This window comes from Coenobita brevimanus, chromosome 95 (assembly GCF_032717465.1).
Source record: "Coenobita brevimanus isolate Jiangsu-jjx chromosome 95, ASM3271746v2, whole genome shotgun sequence".
Taxonomy (NCBI): Eukaryota; Metazoa; Arthropoda; class Malacostraca; order Decapoda; family Coenobitidae; genus Coenobita; species Coenobita brevimanus.
Genome location: NC_137048.1, coordinates 6,286,847 through 6,307,665, shown reverse-complemented (window position 1 = coordinate 6,307,665; position 20,819 = coordinate 6,286,847). Strand labels below are relative to the sequence as shown.

General features: G+C 37.4%; 1 pseudogene; it reads right to left on the bottom strand.

Annotated features, from left to right (window-relative positions):
• Window positions 1-226: 226 nt before the first annotated feature.
• Window positions 227-345, bottom strand: LOC145413340 (5S ribosomal RNA; annotated as a pseudogene).
• Window positions 346-20,819: the final 20,474 nt, after the last annotated feature.

Genomic DNA, 20,819 nt, shown 5'->3' with positions numbered 1-20,819 from the left:
TCATATTAATGATCTCTTATCTGTCACTCACAATCCCATTCACTCATATGCAGATGACTCAACACTACATAGTTCATTCACACTCAGACATCCATTCATTCATTCATCATTCATTGCCAGACGCCACGTATCCCAAACGGGGTGGCCAAGGGCTTAGAGTTAATTGTTTTACAGGGAGGGGCACTAATCCTCAACCAACCCCACTTGACACGTAGGGAGAACGTTATGCCAACAGCATCTGGTGTTCCCAGGCGGTCACTCATCCAAGTACTAACCAGACCCAACGTTGCTTAACTTCGCTGATCGGACGGGAAGCGGTGTACTCAACGTGGTATACATCCTTTCACAAAGTCTAATATCTCTACCTTTCAACTCAGTACAGCCATCTCCATAAATCAAGATCTATCTACAATCAGTGAATGGGGACAAAGCAACCTTGTCTCTTTTAATGCTATTAAAACTAAATATATACAGTTTACTAATAGACAGATATTGCTAGATTCGTACATTACCTTCAGTGCTACTAATATTCCCATCTCCAAAAGTATTGAAATTCTTGGTGTCTCACTTAACAGTGCCCTCAGCTGGACCTCTCATGTCAGATCACTTGCTAAAACCGCCTCAAAGAAACTTGGATTATTGTACAGAGTCCGTAACTTCTTCGCCGATGAGCAGTTAGCTATAATTTATAAGAGTCATGTGTGCTCTCAGCTTGAATATTGCTCACCCTTGTGGAATGGTTGTGGAGAGGTTGGATTAAGACAACTAGACAAAATTCAGAATAAAGCTGTTAGAATCATTAACAACCCTGCCATTACATATAAACTACCTCCCCTGCAAGTAAGAAGGAATGTTGCCTCCCTTGCATTATTTTACAGATATTTTTTTTGGCAAATGCTCAGACGAGGTTGCGTCCATGGTGCCACCTCTCCATGCCTACCCTCGTGCTACACGGGCATTTGGTAGCGCTCATGACTGGAATGTCACTCAACCATATTGCAGAACTTGTGCCTATCAGAATTCTTTCATTCCCCAAACTGCATCTCTCTGGAACTCGCTTCCCCAGAGTTGTTTTCCTCCAAATTTCAACCCACAACTGTTCAAGTCTAACTGTTACAGATATTTTATGAACAGAGGACACCAGTAATCTGGTGTATGGATTATTTTTTTTACCCATTTGTTTTTCCTTCCTCCGTTCTGTTATTTATTAAAAAAAAAAAAAAAAAAAAAAAAAGGTAGTGACCCTTACTGGAGGAGGCCTAAACAATTTGGCCATTGGATGTCAGACTGCAAGAAAGTGAAACAAATAATTAAACACTTAATGTCTAGGGTAGTGGAGCGTAGCAGCGAAGACAGCAGAGCATATTCACAACTGGGCACAAAGACAAACATGAAAAAAAAAAAAAAAAAAAATACAGCACTCCCTTGGAATGACAGAAAAGCATTATTCAGTAATAATGAAACACTGTCAAGACAAGCTGTCATTCATGGAAAAAGAATTATTGTGTTTATGGATACAGGTTCACCGGTAAATATAATATCTAACGATGAAATTAAATGCCTAAGACAAGCTATAATAAAAATTATCTTCTTAGAAGAATCAGATATTAATATCTATACAGTTCGGTGTTAGGAATAATAGATTTGCATAACATATCTCCGGCACCACCTCTGAGATCTTTTCCAGGTATTATGTCCTACCTTGCCTACAGGTAGATGCGCATCGTTGGGTATGTTTACATACGGTGTGGACGACGGGAATATTTCAATTACCTCAGAACAATGCAGTATAGTTAGAAAAAGAGCTTGCAAATTAGGTGACATTTTCTGGTTACACTAATGATGTAACTTAAAAATAGGCTGATCAAAGCACATGGATGGCTGACTATTGAATAACCCTTCATCATTTGCACAAATGGGTTATGGATCTGTATTAATGCAGGACGACGCACGAGAAAAGAAACAACCTATCACGTTTGCCATCAGACAGACGACGGGCGCCGAGAGAAATGACAGTAAAACGGAAGGAGATGTCTCGGAGTTTTATCTTTACTTTTTTTTTTTAACTTTAAATATTCTGATATAGAGTATTTGGGTATGAGAATGATATTCTCAATAAACCATTTATAGAAAAGTTTAAGGAAAAAGTGCTCTCAGGTAGAATAGCTGGCTGGAAATATGTATTACAAAGCTACAGTCCATCACTACATTACGCGCAAGGAAAAGTAAATATTGTGGCAGACGCTTTATCCCGCAGCCCAACAGAAGCCCACACTGCTTGAGGGCATAAGGAAGACATACTGACTAAACAGAGAAAACTGCAACAGGCAAAGAAGTGGCACAGTTTAGTCTAAAATTATATACCATCAAGAATCAAGATAAAACACTACCCAAACTGGACGTCCCCCTTTACCCATGATACTTTTCTGAGACGTGAGACAACGAAGTAAGAATATTTACTGCAAGCAGGGCTATCAATCAACACAATCAAATACACTGGCTTCAATCTCGAAATGTAAAATGAAGTATTTTGTTAAAAAGTATGAATTTAATGGAAACTACTCGCCTTTTTAAAGAACTGATTAAAGCCCTTTCGACTGTCGAATGTTCCTTGAAGTTTTGCCACATATTTTGAGTACTGAAATCACACGAGCAGGTTTTCGCGATCGTAATGTACTCGTTATCCTTATAATTAACAATATAATCGCATACATTTAAGTTTGAATATAATTAACACCACAAACATTTGTGGTTAAAATGGCCTACTTCCTTAGTGAAGTAATCATAGGGCAAAATTTTTGATTTAGCTACGGAAGATGACCTGACGGAATTCAATAACAAGATTAGCAGACTACTCATAACCTTCATTACCAGAATAAGTTAAACTTTAACTAGAAATTAGCTCTAAATAACTCTTACTTCTAAATAATTCATAATTAATTTTATTTCATACTGAACGACTTCTTAATTTAGGAAGTATATTGGTTTCCTTCCATAATCCTCATGTATGATGAAACATTATTTATCCTAAACACGTGCGATGGAATGACAATGTTTTCCATTAGAATAAGGTGTTCTCGTTATTAGTAATGTCACGATCTAACCCACAAGGATTGAATATGTTGTCTTCAACCACATTGACAACTTTACACCACAGTCTACATAAGATTAACGTATCATTATAGATTATGCTAAGGTCACTTTAACCTTAGGCAACAAGCTTGATCAAAGAGGCCATGCGACCATGTGAGAATGAAATGACACATAAACAGTCTAGGATCAGTGTTTGCAATGAAGCTATAGGTACTGTAAAAATCTGTATTTGTAAGAGCAATATGTAAATAAGTTAACAGATGGCTACACACTGCAAATGTGTAATATTTGACTATGACAACAATTATGTAAATATGATTTTGTATATCTGTCTGTCTATCTATCTATCTATGTATCTATCTATCTATATCCGTATCTGTATCTATATCTATCTATCTATCTATCTATCTATCTATCTATCTATCTATCTATCTATATATATATATATATATATATATATATATATATATATATATATATATATTACAATATAATAATAAGAAACCTCCTGGTTACAAATCTGTGGTGATTCACAACCTTGTGCTACATTTGTCTCAAAATACAGTTTTGTTATTATAGCCAATGCCAGTTACCCGGCTAGTTCATCTTTCCCGCTTTCATCTAAATGTTTTGCCCGAAAAAATCCAAGCTGCTGATTCGGGTTCACGTTTGTTCCTTATCACTTGATAAATTCCTTGTGGCAGGTAAAGGCCACACTATCCACTCACATGATACACTGTAGTGCTGCCTACTTCTTGTTTTACGTTTTCTATGTGCCTTCCTTTTTTTCTTTTCTTTTTTACTGTATTTTCTCCCAACCTTCTTATTACTTTTTGTTGTCACTCTTTCTGGCTCATGTTATTCTACACTGAATGCCAAGGCTGAAGGTTTCCATTAACCTAAGAAACTATTTAGAGTGCTGGGTGGAAACCATGTTGGTAAATAACAGGGTGATGTTGAGCCTACTATAGTCCCCCCTTTAACTGGGTAAAGACGCAAATGCGGCGTCCATCTAGGAACAAAACCTCTGCTCTCCTCCCCACACATCGCTGTGGCAAGGCGCTGTCTACCGAAAGGGAAAATCAGTTCAAAATTTCTATAATTAATGAGGATTATGATATGTATGTATGTATGTATCTGTCTATCTATCTATCTGTTTATCTATCTATCGATATCTATCTATCTATCTATCTATCTGGGTACTGGTTACTTGTTAGAATTAGTGGCAGAGGGTGTAGCAACCCCTACTCGTGCGACCGTCATATCATCCGTGGTAGAAAAGCCATCAGATGCAGCAGTGTAAACATCATCCGACTTGTTGCCCTGGCAGAGAGGTTACTTGGGGAATCTTCTGCCAAGAGCGATTTTGAGGACCCCCTGCGAAATTTTGGTGCTACAGAAGAACCAGTTTGAGCTGCAGACCTAGACTTGTTAGGCAAAGCAATATTCGATCTGCGTAGATGAGTAGACTTAGCTGCTGCTCATGTTAATTTATCACTTCACAGCGTTGTAGAAGCTTAACCGGCAACACAAGACGAGGGAGCAGCAAATTCACCAACTGAGGAAGTGGAAGCAATATCAGACACTGCCACTGGGTGTGACTGATGTCTGTGCAGTAAGCAATTGTTGGACGTGAGTTTGCTTATGCTAATGCATAAATAACCCCACTTCTAGTGGCAGATTACCGTGTCCTTCTGTTAGTGTTCATGACTGTACCAGGTCAATAAAGAGCAGAGTGGAAGTTTGGACAGAGAAAAATAAATTTCAGTGAGCCCTCACAATTAATTCCGCTTCCTCTACAGTGCATATATTATCTTATAAAGCTCTTCTATACTCTCTCGAGTGTAATCCAGCACTAAGTCTATCTACCTATCTATCTATCGATCTGTCTGTATATCTATCTATTAAATAGACAAATAGATAGATAAACACTTTTGCTGGCATATAGTAAGTATAGAGTTATAATCTGGTTTGATCGTTAAATTTAATTTCCCTTTTAATGCCTGTAATTATATAGATCCCTCTTTCCAAGACGGACTCATATATAATTTGGGTATACTATAAATAGTCCACAAATAAATACACCAAGAGGAGAAATTTATGTGAGTGACAAAGATTTTGAAGGGCTCAATAAATTTATCTCATCATGCGTGCATGTCTATGGCAAGACCGTAATCTATGTCATAAAAATATATTTAACAGTTGTAAAGCAAAACAACCGGAGGAAAATATTTCTTCCAAGTATATAGCTCATGTACGGGCGAACAAAATTAAATATGTAATACTAACAAGGAATTTGGGTTAAAAAAAGATGTTTATTTTGGTTTTCTCTTTGTACTTCGAGGAACTTGTTAATATCTGTAGTAATATTTCTTTGATTTTAGTGATTAACTGTTAACCATTTTACTGTTACATTCCAAGTTCCATAAGTTAATAGAATAATTTCAGTTAGATCCACATAATTATTTGAGTGTTATCAATCCCACCTATTCAGTTATGTGTTTTTGTTTATCTTATTCTGCGTACACTACCTATTGTCTCTCTTTTTTTTTTTTTTTTTTTTTTTTTTTTTTTGAGAGAGAGAGAGAGAGAGAGAGAGAGAGAGAGAGAGAGAGAGAGAGAGAAATTCTAATGGGAGGGGATGGATGAGAGAGGGCTGTCCTAAGCTGAAAAAAATATCGTCTGGTGGCAAGAACACTGAGAAATGCGTCATCAGACTGAAGTGTTAGTTCCGGGACGACGTGTCATCATATTGGACACTCCAGCAGTACAGGCCTTCATCTCAGCTTACATCCACACTCAGCTGTGGGAGTTCATGCTGATGCTTGTAATGTCATGATTTCAAAATTAACTGTGAAATCTTAAGTCTGCTGTTCTTGATGTGATGCAACATTATCAGCATCTTATCTTACGTAGCCCAAGAAGGTTCATAGCACCTTGTACTTACAGACCTACCACTTCGACATGTGCGGCGAGAGAGGATACACATTTGATCTGGTTAGCTTGACTGCTGGTTCTTTTGTCTGTCCGTTCATATGTTGGGAATGCTGTGGAAGAACAGGTGGATGGAACTGCACCAAATATGAAATAATGACAGAGGATGACCAGAGGATGAAATAAGTAAATTTAGGACCAAAAAAAAAAAAAAAAAAATCCTAGGTCATGGGTCAAGTGGAAAGTTAACTTCTACTTTTGATTTGGCTCAAATCACATTCGCTGGAGAGGCAGGATCAGTCATGGGTGAAGTTATTCAGTTTGGAGAATAGTAGATCAAAGAACCATGTCCAGGGAGAAGGTCAGCTTAAATATTTTTCATCCAATTATGACCAGACATGGTTCTAAGTGCCCGGCAAGGATGGAGTCATTTCAGTTTGAGAACGATCGGTCGAAGGTCATGGTGAAACTGACGGGGGCAATGTTCCGGCCTTTGATCGAAAGTAGGGTGAGAGTTTTGTACTCTCTGAGTGCTTCTTCTTATGAATTTCACATTATCGTTCGTTTGTATGCCGTATCGTTTTAATAAGTTTTCGACATACATTGCATCCAGTACACTTAATAGTTACAATCAAAATCAATCGTGAAGAAACAGCTTTCTAGGATGTCTCTAAATCTCTTAGAAACAACTGGTCCGCTTGTCCCCCTAACACTCTCAGGCTCTCATGAATCGCTCGCAGTTAACTAAATGGAGAAGAGTCTGTCTTTTAGGATCTTTAGATTTTATTTACGCTCGAAGAATTCTTTGACTTACGTTCATATTTGACTATTTTTTCCAGTTTTCCCATATTCGTTTAACCTCTTCGGCATCGTTCTAAATGTTGTCGTAGATGCTTACCGTTTTATTACTTTCGCCAGTCCCCTTCAAATGCAGATCCTTCCCAACACAAATGCCTATAATCTTCCTACTTTATCAGAGCTTTGTTGTTTCGTATCTTGTTTTAACACATTTTGCATTAAAAGCAAATGTAAAATATAGAAGTTATTAATTTTGAAAAAAAAAAAGAAAGAAAGAAAAAGTAAGGACATAAAAAGATAGAAGAGGATATAAAAAAAGGAAACTAAACTAGTTTTCTGAAAAATTCACAGATACTTAGTATAAATTATTATGGATAAACATTATTTCCCGGAAGGTTGTTAGTAAGTAATGTACTATCAGTATCAAACAATAATATTTGCATACAACAATAATATTTCTAAACACTACTAGTTAAAAACACAACCTCACAATTTATATTAAATATCTAATAATTTTCCTGCCAAACGTTTACACATACTTTACAGCATAAGTCAGTACCATCATTATCATCACCTTTAGTCAGTCTACCCGAGGACAAGGGCTGTATAATGACCACAGTTTTAGCTTTTATCATTTATTTGTATACACATCTGTGCATGTGTACGTGACAGGTCATATAACTTTCATCAATTTTACTCTTGCAGCTGACTGATACGGGGGTGAAGAATGTACCAACGTACCATGACGTAAAAAACATAACAATTTACCTGGACTTACCAGCGCCTTTGAATTTTGACAGCAATAGCAATAATGAAGATCTTTATCCAAAAACTGACACATGGCCACAAGTAGGACAAGGTGAAAATAATCTGAATGAGGAACAAGATAACAGGAATACAGCTTCATATGAAAACACTAACAGGGGACAACGATAATAGGGTTTATAGGTCAGGCAGTAGTAACCTGGCCTATTCCTCTTATACTTTTATATCAAGTACAAAGATGGCCAAGGATCAATGAAATACACAACCTAGTGGAACCTCACATAACACCTCCGCAACCCCCAACCCTCAATTGTATGTCATGGTCCCTACGATTGGTAGTACTACAGATGACAGATTTAACATTCAGAAACCTATAGACTTGTATGAGAAAGACTGCATACAGATAAATGTATCCACAGCAGAAGGAATAATAGTAGTATCACCCAAAATCAGTCAGAACCATTGCCCAGCTATTAATTTACTAAGATATCATAAACTAATTAGCTCCATCGCAGTTGACAAGTAAAGGAGAGAATTTCCTCGAAGTTTCAGTGGAGGATCAAACAAGTTAACAGACATATAATCAGAATTTCATAAAATTTTATATACAGTATATAGTAAAGGATTCCCTTACAAACAATGACTTTGGGGATATAGTATGTGATGTCTTCACCATTAAAAAGCCTTTGCTATGTAATATGCAGCACTCAGAATGAAGGAATGATACCGATGTACCAGACATAAATGGTTATCTGGTTGTTCTGAGTAAACCAGCAGATAAAACAATGAACATGATTAAGACAATGCCGTATTCATCAAGAAAGTTTCCACAAATGGCAGTACGAGGCAGAACTATGTTGAAGTGAGGCAGAAAGATGCCTAAATGAAGCAAAAGTTGAGGCAGTTGCAAAGGTTTCTAATGCAGACCGAGACCAGAGCAAGGCACAATAAGCATACAGTCCAACAAGACAGGTTCACGCACACTTTTCAGAAGACCTAGGTCAAAATTGCAGAAGTATGCAGAGTCTGGTAAATCACCTTGCAGAAATGGCTGTAAGAGCTTTTTATATCATTAGTGCTGTAGAATTTGCTTATACAATTTCACAAGGGACTTAACAAATCTCTCTGTTATATAAACGACACACATGTTAGGTATGAGACAAGAGGTAGTGACCCTTACTGGAGGAGGCCTAAACAATTTGGCCACTGGACGTCAGATTACAAGAAAGTGAAGGAAATAATTAAACAATGTCGAGGGAAGAGGAGCGTAGCAGCAAAGACAGCAGAGCATATTCACAACTGGGCATAAAGACAAACATAAAAAAAAAAAAAAATACAGCACTCCCTTGGAATGACAGAAAAGCATTATTCAGTAATAATAAAACACTGTCAAGACAAGCTGTAATTCATGGAAAAAGAATTATTGTGTTTATGGATACAGGTTCACCGGTAAATATAATATCTAACGATGAAATTAAATGTCTAAGACAAGCTAGAATAAAAATTATCTTCTTAGAAGAATCAGATATTAATATCTATACAGTTCGGTGTTAAGAATAATAGATTTGCATAACATATCTCCGGCACCACCTCTGAGATCTTTTCCAGGTATTATGTCCTACCTTGCCTACAGGTAGATGCGCATCGTTGGGTAGGTTTACATACGGTGTGGACGACGGAAATATTTCAATTACCTCAGAACGAAGTAGTATAGTTAGAAAAAGAGCTTTGTAAATTAGGTGACATTTTCTGGTTACACTAATGATGTAACTTAAAAATAGGCTGATCAAAGCACATGGATGGCTGACTATTGAATAACCCTTCGTCATTTGCACAAATGGGTTATGGATCTGTATTAATGCAGGACGACGCACGAGAAAAGAAACAACCTATCACGTTTGCCATCAGACAGACGACGGGCGCCGAGAGAAATGACAGTAAAACGGAACGAGATGTCTCGGAGTTTTATCTTTACTTTTTTTTTTTTTTTTACTTTAAATAATCTTATATAGAGTATTTGGGTATGAAAATGATATTCACGATTACTATAAACCATTTATAGAAAAGCTTAAGGAAAAAGTGCTCTCAGGTAGAATAGCTGGCTGGAAATATGTATTACAAAGCTACAGACCATCACTACATTACATGCAAGGCAGAGTAAATATTGTGGCAGACGCTTTATCCCGTAGCCCAACAGAAGTCCACACTCCATTAGGTCATAAGGAAGGCATACTGACTAAACAGAGAAAACTGCATCAGGCAGAGAAGTGGCACAGTTTAGTCTAAAATTATATACCATCAAGAATCAAGATAAAACACTACCCAAACTGGACGTTCCCCTTTACCCATGATACTTTCCTGAGACGTGAGACAACGAAGTAAGAATATTTACTGCAAGCAGGCCTATCAATCAACACAATCAAATACACTGGCTTCAATCTCGAAAGGTAAAATGAAGTATTTTGTTAAAAAGTATGAATTTAATGGAAACTACTCGCCTTTTTAAAGAACTGATTAAAGCCCTTTCGACTGTCGAATGTTCCTTGAAGTTTTGCCACATATTTTGAGTACTGAAATCACACGAGCAGGTTTACGCGATCATAATGTACTCGTTATCCTTACAATTAACAATATAATCGCATACATTTAAGTTTGTAAATAATTAACACCACAAACATTTGTAGTTACAATGGCCTACTTCCTTAGTGAAGTAATCATAGGGCAAAATTTTTGATTTAGCTACGGAAGATGACCTGACGGAAATCAATAACAAGATTAGCAGACTACTCAAAACCTTCATTACCGGAATAAGTTAAACTTTAACTAGAAATTAGCTCTAAATAACTCTTACTTCTAAATAATTCATAATTAATTTTAATTCATACTAAACGACTTCTCAATTTGGGAAGTATATTGGTTTTCTTCCATAATCCTCATGTATGATGAAACATTATTTATCCTAAACACATGCGATGGAATGACAATGTTTTCCTTTAGAATAAGGTGTTCTCGTTATCAGTAATGTCACGATCTAACCCACAAGGATTGAATATGTTGTCTTCAACCACATTGACAACTTTACACCACAGTCTACATAAGATTAACGTATCATTATAGATTATGCTAAGGTCACTTTAACCTTAGGCAACAAGCTTGATCAAAGAGGCCATGCGACCATGTGAGAATGAAATGACACATAAACAGTCTAGGATCAGTGTTTGCAATGAAGCTATAAAGGTACTGTAAAAATCTGTATTTGTAAGAGCAATATGTAAATAAGTTAACAGATGGCTACACACTGCAAATGTGTAATATTTGACAATGACAACAATTATGTAAATATGATTTTGTATATCTGTCTATCTATCTATCTATCTATCTCTATCTATATCCGTATCTCTCTCTCTCTCTCTCTCTCTCTCTATATATATATATATATATATATATATATATATATATATATATATATATATATATATATATGGCAATAGTATAATAAGAAACCTCCTGGTTAAAAAATTTGTGGTTATTCCCAACCTTGTGCTACATTTGTCTCAAAATACAGTTTTGTTATTATAGCCAATGCCAGTTACCCGGGTAGTTCATTTTTCCGGCTTTCATCTAAATGTTTTGCCCGAAAAAATCCAAGCTGCTGATTCGAGTTCACGTTTGTTCCTTATCACTTGATAAATTCCTTGTGGCAGGTAAAGGCCACACTATCCACTCACATGATACACTGTAGTGCTGCCTACTTCTTGTTTTACGTTTTCTATGTGCCTTCCTTTTTTTCTTTTCCTTTTTTTTTTATTGTATTTTATCCCAACCTTCCTATTACTTTTTGTTGCCACTCTTTCTGGCTCATGTTATTCTACACTGAATGCCAAGGCTGAAGGTTCCCATTAACCTAAGAAACTATTTAGAGTGCTGGGTGGAAACCATATTGGTAAATAACAGGGTGATGTTGAGCCTACTATAGTCCCCCTTTTAACTAGATAAAGACGCAAATGCGGCGTCCATCTAGGAACAAAACCTCTGCTCTCCTCCCCACACATCGCTGTGGCAAGGCGCTGTCTACCGAAAGGGAAAATCAGTTCAAAATTCGTATAATTAATGAGGATTTTGATTTCATATGTATGTATGTATGTATATATGTCTATATATCTATCTGTTTATCTATCTATCTACATCTATCTATCTATATATATTCTACCTGTCGCAGTCCTCCTCACAACGATCACTCTTTCCACCTTCCGCACCCAAATATTCTTTTCCAGCCTCTTAATATTCTCAAACCATCTCAATACACCCCTCCTCATCACAGCACCAATACATTCATGTCCCATCCTTCCACTCAACTCTTGAATCCTAGTCCTACCCCATCCCCTAGGCCTCGCATTCAAGAGTGCACTACACATTCATCTAATCATTGTCATTACTGTACATTTGAGCCTACTTATACCCTCTGCCTTTACTGTCCAGGTCTCACTATCATACAGGATTACATTTCTAACACTGGCCACATACAAAGAATCCTTAGCTAAAACCTTCATCAAAGATGATTTAATATATATATATATATATATATATATATATATATATATATATATATATATATATATATATATATATATATTTACACACAAACATAAAAAGAAAAGCTATTAGCAAAAGCTATCAAACTCAGAAGAACTCAAAAACCTGTAGTAGCAAAACTATAATTTTCTTTATCTATATTACCTATTATGTACCGTACATCCATGCATGTGGAGTCGCGTGGAAAGACGAAAGGGATGTACTGAGGTTATTTAATCACACTACTTAAATCATTACGATGCCTGGACCTTATTACAGATACTTTGTCTCATGTTACACACATTGTATAAAGAGGTGAATGCTGGTGACTTGGATAGGAAAGCAAGAGGAATACTAGCAGAAAAGTGGGTTTTTCTGACAATAGTTTTGGTTTTTATCACGGAATCCCAGAGACAGAAAGAATATAGTAATTTTCTTATCTCCCACGAAAATGACTGTTTTTACTCTTTCCCTTTTATTAATTTATATTTTTACTAATATCACATCGTATTTATCCTAACATTGTTCTTGTTTGTCTTAAGCCTAAATTCTTACTTTATTTAACGTCTTTTCAGCAGTGGTATTTGTAATCAGTCTGGAAGTTCAGAGTGCGTTTTTGGTTTATGTGTTGTTCGTTGAAACACTGTGACCATGGTTTAATGACAACAGCATTGGCAGCCTGTGTTTCCTCAGAAGCTGTTTCGTGAATGACTAATAGGTGTGTGTGTGTGTGTGTGTGTGTGTGTGTGTGTGTGTGTGTGTGTGTGTGTGTCTGTTTGTGAGTGTGTGTGTGTGTGTGTGTGTGTGTGTGTGTGTGTGTGTGTGTGTGTGTGTGTGTGTGTGTGTGTCTGTTTGTGAGTGTGTGTGTGTGTGTGTGTGTGTGTGTGTGTGTGTGTGTGTGTGTGTGTGTGTGTGTGTGTGTGTGTGTTCTCGCGTGCATCAACACTACAACTAAAGAAATGAAATCTGTCTTCCATTTCCGCTTACAATAACGAATGTATTCATTTAAAAATAAATTTCTTTGTTGCAGTTCTTATAAAAGTTCAAAATATTATTTCATTTCATGTTATAAAGGTTATTGGTTAAAAGTCATATAATAACTTATCTATCTATCTATCTATTGCCAGACGCCATAATCCCGTAAGGGGTGGCCATTTGACTTGGATAACTTATGCTTCAGTTAAAAAGGAAATACAGATGATTTTTCGTTTCCCTCGCATTGAGAAAAAAAATAAATTGTTAAGCAGTATTTTGAGTACAAATGAAAATGTCATCATGACTGTTAGATAATCTCGTATGATTTTTTTTTTTTTTTAATCATCTTTATCATCTTCATCAAATCTTCGTTTTCCATTTATGGAACGGAAAAGGTAAGATCCATCAGAAAGAGTGAGAATAAAATATAAAAAGAAGAAACTAATTAAAAGTCTGTCCCGCTAAATGAGCCACACCCTCATTCACTCACTGTACAAACATAAGATATCCTGACTCCACTTCGCTGGCATACACATCAACACTTACGTGCTTTATTTCCATCCATCTCCAAGGATCAGTCCAACGACTGTTACTCTTAAGCAGGACAGAGTTGATATTTCTTCGCACAAAAATCTTCCCTCCAGCTCGATCCCCTGTAAGTCTTCATTGCTCATCACTTTCCATATCTCGCTTTTTCATACACTCATTTTCTTTACCTTTCCAACTTCTACTTGGCCTATTATGCCGGCTGCCATCTTCAAATTCACTCAACCATAACTCGTTGACGCCTGCATTCACATCCATTCTCTCCACATGACTCTATAAGCATACTGTTTTCGATTTTGGTGTCTACAGATTTCTTTATTCGGCATCTTTCATGAATCACGTTATTCCATATTCGATCCACTCTCAGTACTCCCCATAATTTATTTAGCCCCATATCCTCTGATAAGCAACTTTTCAATTTACTGCGGTCATATAACCGTACTTAAGTGTGGGGACTAAAACTTAACCACACAAACACTTCACAAATGCAACACGCAGACTTCTATTTTGTATATGAACTTCCATAGCACAAGTCACTTTCCTTCCTTAGGACATCATACTTTCAGTTTCGTTTGCATATTTACTCCACTCTTCTGTCACTGTATCCATGGACTTCAAACTCTCTCTCCTATTTACGTCTTTCACCATTCATCATATCACACTTGATGTAACCTTATTTCTCAACAAGCATCATTGTAACCTTATTTACACATAATTTGAAACCACCGTGCTCACAGACATAGATCGCTGCACTAGACGACGAAGCTTTTATCTGTCATTTCCAAGCAGCACTTCATGATACGCACACACGCACATGAGATACTCACCCCTCTCCATTCTTTGTTATCCTCGCTTTTCTCTCGATAACTCGAGTCTATACCATTCTCATTAACCCATTCACATACGATATATATATATATATATATATATATATATATATATATATATATATATAGTACAGTGTATATATATATATATATATATATATATATATATATATATATATATATATATATATATACAGTATGTTAACTTGTCCTAACTCGGAGTTCACAACCGTCATAAAATTCTTATTCATTTTAGTAACTTATTCTTTAAAAACAATGTTTAGTATCTAAATAGTAAAAAGCACTGAACTACAAGGCAGTATACAAGACAATGGAACTGATTCCATAGTTTTTTTTTTTTTTTCTCTTGCCATGCTTCCCTTCCTGCAACTATATAATTTGAGAGAAATAATATTTTCATTGCATCCTGAGATTTTGCGAATACCTGGAAACCAAAAACCCTTAAAAGAGTCCTGCAGTGAAGTCAAAACAATACATCTACTAGAACCTACATATCTTGAGGCAAAAATTTCTTTTAAAAAAGATGCTGAGTTATTTCAGGTGAGATATGTACAGACAAACCCGAGGCAGATACAAGTACAAGAAGTGGAGATTTGGAGGGAGATGGGAGTGTGTGGTGTAGTAATATCAGCGGTGTAATGTGTTAGCGGTAGTGCAAGTGACGAGAGTAAAGGTTTCTAGGGAGGCAGGAGTGTCAGGTATAACAATATCAGCGACGTAATGTGTTAGCGGGGGTGCAAATTAAGCGAGGTGGGTGTCAGATGAAGTGATATAAGTGGGGAAATGTGTTACTGGTGTGTAGGAACGTCTATCCTTGATCTGATCAGTTAACTGGGCCTGATGGGGTCCCTCCTGTTGTTCTCAAGAACTGTGCTTCTGTGCTTACACCCTGCCTAGGCAAACGCTTTCGCCTTTGTCTGTCAACTTGTACCTTTCCTTCTTGCTGGAAGTTTGCTCTCATTCAGCCAGTCCCAAAGAAGGGTGACCACTCCCAACCCTCCAACTATCGTCCAATTGCTTTAACGTCCTGTATTTCAAAAGTTTTCGAGTCAATTCTCAATAGAAAAATTTTTAAGGCATCTTTCCTATCACAACCTTCTTTCTGATCGTCAGTACGGGTTCCGTCAGGGACGCTCCACTGGCGATCTTCTCACCTACCTTTCAGACTCCTGTTCATCCTCCTTTCGGGACTTTGGCGAAAGATTTGCCATTGTACTTGACATCTCAAGGGCTTTCGATCGAGTCTGGCATAAATCTTTAATTTCCAAACTGCCCTCTTACGGTTTCTATCCTTCTATCTGTGCCTTCATCGCTAACTTCCTTTCTGGTCGTTCTATAGCCGCTGTTTTAGACGGCCATCGTTCTTCTCCTAGATCTATCAACAGTGGTGTTCCCCAGGGCTCTGTCCTATCACCAACTCTCTTCCTTTTATTCATCAATGATCTTCTAAGCTGTACATCTAACCCTATCCACTCATACGCTGATGACTCCATCCTTTACCTTTCCATTCGGTTCCCGCAACGCCCATCTCAACAGTTACTTCAACAAACAAGGGATGAGGTTATGGCACACCTAATGTCTGACTTGGCTCGTATCTCTGATTGGGGTAAAAATAATATGATTGTTTTAAATGCATCAAAGACTCAGTTCTTACACCTATCAACCCGACAAAATCTTCCACAGGTATACCCACTAATGTTTAATAATATTCAGCTTAACTCTGCATCATCCTTGAACATGCTTGGGGTTTCATTTACTCGGGACTTATCTTGGAAAGATCATATTACATCTCTTGTAAAATCTGCTTCCAAGAGATTGGGTGTGCTAAGCTGACTCCGCTCTTTCTTTACCCCTGCACAATTGTTGACTCTATACAGGGGTTTTATCCGCCCCTGTGTGGAGTACAACTCTCATGTGTGGGGAGGCTCCCCACATACAGCTCTTCTCAATAGGGTGGAGTCAAAGGCTTTTCGTCTCATTAACTCTCCTCCTCTTACTGACTCCCTTCAACCTCTGTCTCTTCGCTGCACTGTTGCATCTTTATCTCTTTTCTATCGCTACTTTAATGATCACTGCTCCTCTGAAATGTCTGCTTGCATTCCTCCACCTCTACGACGGGCGCGTAGCACCCGTCTGGCAGCAAACTCTCATCCCTTTTCTGTCCAAGTCTCTAATGCAAGAGTTAACCGTTACTCCCAGTCTTTCATTTATGCAACAGGTTAACTCTGGAACTGTCTCCCTCTGTCTGTATTTCCTGCTGCCTATGATCTCCAGTCTTTCAAAAGCAGTGTGTCCAGGCATCTCAAAATGATCGGATCTTGAATTTGGCTTTCTATTGTATTTTGTTTTCCTCTTGGAGGGAACTGTTACTGCGGGCTCATGGCCTTTGGTTCCTTCTTCCTCGCATAAAAAAAAAAAAAAAAAAAGCCCCAAGGCCTTAAATCGACCCACCTATTATATTCATACCATATTATGTGTCTATGCTGGGAGTATAATTTTAACCGTAAAATGTACTGGAGTTGCATATGTGGAGATAGAAAGGAAATTACTTCATTGCACGCTATGGTGTAACAAATTGGAACTCTATCCTTGTTAAGTAAGTTAAGGCCTTTTTTCAACATGTAACAATGATATTAATCATGATATAATATTTCTGTGTTCTGCAGGCGGGAATGTTTTATAAAAACGACCGCAAAAAAATTCATACGAACTTTATAATGAAAAAAAAAAAAAAAAACTTTTCCAGTTCGTATGAATATGAGCTATCAAAAAAAAAAAATGTCAAAAATGTCAAATATATGTAATAAACCCAGCAGAATGATATGGTATGAAATAACCGGTAACGTTATATACATAATTACTTTGCCTTGCGTGAAGTGACGCTGTAGTTTGGGTAACTGTTCAGTTATCCAGAGAACCTGGGCTTTAATTCCCGTGCTGTAGGAGGTTTTCCTTAACCTCAGGTTGGGCCAGAGTTTGACTCGATTCGTATAACGGGTGCCCGCTGACTTGGTGGGAGGTGAGGGCAGCTCCGAATGCCTTTCGTCCTATCTCTGTGTATTATGAAACTATAGTTTGGGGGAGGTTACCCCTGCGACCATTTAGGACCGCACAGGGCTCTTAGTCCTGAGTGTTAGTGGAAGCCAGCATCTTTCACCTTTCCTGCTGAATGGCTTCAATGTCACTGCTTCCCATCGTCTCAGCTTAATCAACGATAAAAACCAGTTAGGATGTCCAAGAAGATTCCATAAATAATTGATTTTAAGAGAAAAAGGACTAAATGGAGTTGAAAAGAGAGAAAATGTGCGGAGAGTGTACAGTACACGAGAAGACGGCGGGTATTATCAAGACCAGTGCTAAACAGCACACGAGTCTGAGGAAAAAATATCCAGCGAAGCTCATGCAAATCCAGGAGGGTTATTATGTAAAAGTAAAACAAACAATATAGGTTTCGTTATACAGTAACCTTTCAGAATGAAAATAACTGTAGTTATCAAAGAGAAGTCTCAATCCACCCATTATCTAGGTGACTACGACACTGGGATGAAAACGAAAGCAAATGAAAGATATTTACCTCGCGTGGAACGGACTCCGGCAAGGTATTGTTTTTTTGTTCAGTCTGCATGTTTGTTTCCTTGTTTGTTTGTTAGCAACATTACAGAAAAATGACTGAATGAAATTACTTGAAACTTTCAAGATATGTGGGCACTGGTTCCCAAAGAAAGTGATTAAGTTTTGGAGGTAATGGATTGACCCTGAAAGGTCAAAATCAAGGTCACGGATTTTCACAGGGCTATAACTTGAAACCGGTTAAGGATAGAGATATTTACTATTATCAGCATACAGAAGCTTCCATATGGACTTTCATTTGGCACCAAGACCTTTGACCTGGAGTGACCTTATAATGTCAAACACTAAGGTCATGGATATTAAGGGGACTATAACTCGAAACTGGTTGTACATAGATATTTACTGTTATCAACATATAGGAAGTCTCGTATGGGCTTTTAATTGGTACCATGACCTTTGAGCTTAAGTGACCTTGAAAGACCAAATTTAAGGTCACGGATATTCAGGGGGCTATAAATTGAAACTGGTAGAAAATAGCGAGATGTTTACTATTAAAAACATATAGCAAGTCCTGTCGGGCAAGGTTTCTTATGCCTGGCACCACTTGTCAAGTATTTGATTAGTCATACTGCTACACGTTACCAGAAACTTATGTTCCTAGGGAGAAAAAATACAGGAAAGAGGGAGAAAATAATTTGACATCCAGGTGCTATATACCCTGATTTTCCAAGGAATAAGGTGTTTGCCAGCCGACTCCAGAGAGAGAGAGAGAGTGGGGAAGGGGGAGGAATGGGATGATGAACGGGGAAATGAGAATGAAGGAGGAAGAGGGGAATTGTCAAAGAGGAATATAGGACAGAGGAAGATTGCTTTTCATTCATACAGGAATTACTATTTGGCAGCAGCCTTGAATTAACACACAGGTATTTTGTATTTAGAACAGAATGACAAGCCTGCTGGTGTACAATCAGCACTGGAGTAATAGGAAAAAAGAAAAAGCCACCAGTTATTATAAACAATTTTATATACACTACTGTGTATCTCTCTCTCTCACTCTCTCTCTCTCTCTCTCTCTCTCTCTATCTATCTATCTATCTATATAGAGTATATATATATATATATATATATATATATATATATATATATATATATATATATATATATATATGGAGCCTGTGTGGTACAGTGGTAGTGTGCATTTCGTACGCTGGTGAGCGCGGGTTCGCCTCCCGCCAGAGTTGTAAAAACTTTGGGAAGCGTTCACCAAGCCACTTGCTACTTTGGCGGACACAAGGGGTGCTCTGGTTGAACCAGTGTCGCATACTAGTATGCTTGCACCCAATCGGCCTAAGGCGAGCCGATTACACTTGGTTCACAGACTACACACACATTCAAAGCCACTACAACACTACAATCACACTCACAAGCACTTCTCACCCTACATACAGTCTCTACCAGACAGCCTAAGCCACTGGGTAGAGATACATTGGCTGTATCGTCCCTGCTTCGGTAGGAATTGACCGGTCCTGCAGTGGACTTCAACGACTGATGATGATGATGATGATATATATACTGTATATATATATATATATATATATATATATATATATATATATATATATATATATATATATATATATATATATATATAATCATCATCAGGACCTCCTTTCCCACCCAAGGGCAGGGTGAGGAATTGCAATGTCCAGACAGCCCAAATTTGCCCAGTCCAATGGGCCACGCTTCCATTCGCTCATCATTCAAGCCCCCGGAATCCTGGCTCCATCAAGTACGTCAAAAACATTCACCATGTTTTGTAGCTTCACATAAACGTATCCTATTTAGTCAATCCGGACGATGCCACGTTAAAAAGGGGTGCCAAAATCCCTGATCATGCACCTCTCCTCACAACATTCTTCCAGCCAGATCGATCTCTCAGTTCCCTAGCCTCACCAACTTCCAAACCTCTCTTCCTCACACACTCATCCACCATATCACTCCACCTTCTCCTTGGCCTACCTCGCCTGCTCCCTCCTTCAAATTTGCTCATATATATATATATATATATATATATATATATATATATATATATATATATATATATATATATATATATATATTGTTACGGAACAGCGAAAGATAATGTACACTTTAAGAGAGAATACTAAAAATCACTACTGTCCCGTAAAGTTCCAGGTTCAAAACAAAAGTGTTAGGTAAAATTACAAGTTAAAGTTTAATGCTCAAACTAACAACAAAACATTCAGGACTCATAAGGATAATGTAATGGCAAAAAACAAGTTAAATATATGGTTAACTGCAATAGCCTCTATTAACATGAAATTAGCAAGAGTAAATATATCTAAGTCAGCCCTGATAAAATGAAAATACACTGGGTAATGCTCAGTTAATGCAAGATAAATTATTACAGATACAAAATAATATTAAAACTAGCTGACAAAATGAATCCTACATAAATTACAAAAAAATCTCACCAGGCCTACAAATCAACACCTTATGCTATACAGTACAAGTAAAAAATGCAATAACAGTTATACTCAAATTACACAGCTGCTAGATGGTTGGAGACTTCCGGAGCACTCACAACAATAACTGTACAGGGGAGGACAGAGATGTGAACAAAATGAGGGGTAGATCTAAGTGGCAATGATGCAGAGACTGAGCTCATTATATAGTGGCCGGCAGAGCTTGATACAA